We start from the raw sequence: 1,512 nt of genomic DNA, 5'->3' as shown, positions 1-1,512 counted from the left end.
TTACCTGTTGATGGTGGTGACATGTTTCTTAGCCAGGATCCACCCAGGGGAACTGAGGTTTTCTTTTCATCAATAAATCCATAGATGGTGCCATGAAGACCTGCAAGAAAATTGACAACAGCGCAGTGACATTTAGTCAAAAAGCTCACGCTTGATGAGTTTTTCACATGTAGTTTAAAAGGAGATTTAGATCCTGTTGGTCTGGGTGGAGCAAAAACAAAATCCACCACCTGTTTGTAATTGTCAGAAGGGCCTCCTGGTCTGGCCATCCAACAACTACACCTGGCTGTGTTGGTGGGTAACACACAAAGGCACTCAAATGGACCAAAAGGAGTTTATTTGTGTGCAACAAGGGGTTTTAAACTGAAATGGCACGTTTATTGAACATTTTCCAACAGGAAGATCTGCTTCATATTTGTACATTACTCTCACATTCTTGCCCAACAGCACACAAAATGCAGCTCCATAATCATCATCCTTAGTCTGATATATCTACTATCCTTTCTCTGTACACGTCTAAACCCCCTCAGACATGCCTCTCTAATCCTGGTCCCTCTAAACAAGAACTTTAGCATCTTCAACTCTGCAATTTCCCGCTCAGCTTCCTCTCTTTTTTGTCAGTGCCACCGTCTCCAAACCACAGTAGGTCATGCTACCATGTTGTAAACCTTCTCTTTCACTCTTACTACCATCCTTCTTCCAAATCCACTCCATTGTGCCTGCACTCTCTTCTTCACCTCTCTTCTGCACTGTCTCTTGCTTTGGATGGTCGATCCCAAGTATTTCAATTCCTCTACCTTCAAGTACCTCTGCTCCTTGCATTGTTACTGTTACACCCATCTCCCTCTCATTCACACATGTATTCTGTCATGTTCCAACTAGAGCTGCCATGTTTAGTAGACCCGTCACGATTACGTCGACTATCAAAACTGTCGACGACTAATTTAATAGTCGGCGCGTCGTTTGAAGCTTCGTAAGATCCTGAAAGACGCAGAAACAAGTAGTAGGATTCAAGAGTGGAATAACGGACTGAAACAGAAGATGGCAGCACTGCATCTACAAGGATGCCAGCTGCCATTAAAGGCTAAAGAAGAAGACGCAGTTTCCAGTATCGTAGCTGTCGAAATTCAGTGGCTGCATCCTCTGGAGGCCGCATTTGTAGGCCGATTACGTCACAGCGACACGACAAAGGCTGTGACAGCAACCCCCACCTCCTACAAAGGACTCCGACAAATGCGGCCGACAAATGCATCCTCCTTTTCCCCAGATTTTAATCATGGGTTGGGCGTGTCCTTCGTTGCCCAACCTATCCCAGAATTCGTAGCGTGGCCCATCCAATTCCAGTTTCCAACAATGGCGGCAGCTACTTAGTTTTAATATTACACTTTCTGGGTCACAAAATAAACTTTTAAGTTATTTTCAGGCAAGAATGTAGCTGTGTAAACTTCAAATAACTGCTAGGTTTATCAAGACAACACATATTCCCAAAAGTGCTCTGACGTTTTCAGAGAC

At 44.2% G+C, this 1,512-nt stretch overlaps 1 protein-coding gene across 1 annotated transcript in view; it reads right to left on the bottom strand.

Annotated features, from left to right (window-relative positions):
- The window catches only part of LOC102210753 (enhancer of polycomb homolog 1-like), a 33,186-nt gene that overhangs the window by 25,327 nt on the left and 6,347 nt on the right, over window positions 1-1,512 (bottom strand). The window contains exon 2 of the mRNA XM_005740754.1: window positions 5-100. The gene's annotated coding sequence lies outside the window, so the exon portion shown is untranslated. The remainder of the gene's footprint in view (window positions 1-4; window positions 101-1,512) is intronic.

This window comes from Pundamilia nyererei, unplaced genomic scaffold (assembly GCF_000239375.1).
Source record: "Pundamilia nyererei isolate P.nyererei 1_Seehausen unplaced genomic scaffold, PunNye1.0 scaffold00103, whole genome shotgun sequence".
NCBI lineage: Eukaryota > Metazoa > Chordata > Actinopteri > Cichliformes > Cichlidae > Pundamilia > Pundamilia nyererei.
Note: the sequence above shows the minus strand (reverse complement) of the source record. Positions and strands in the feature narration are given on the sequence as shown.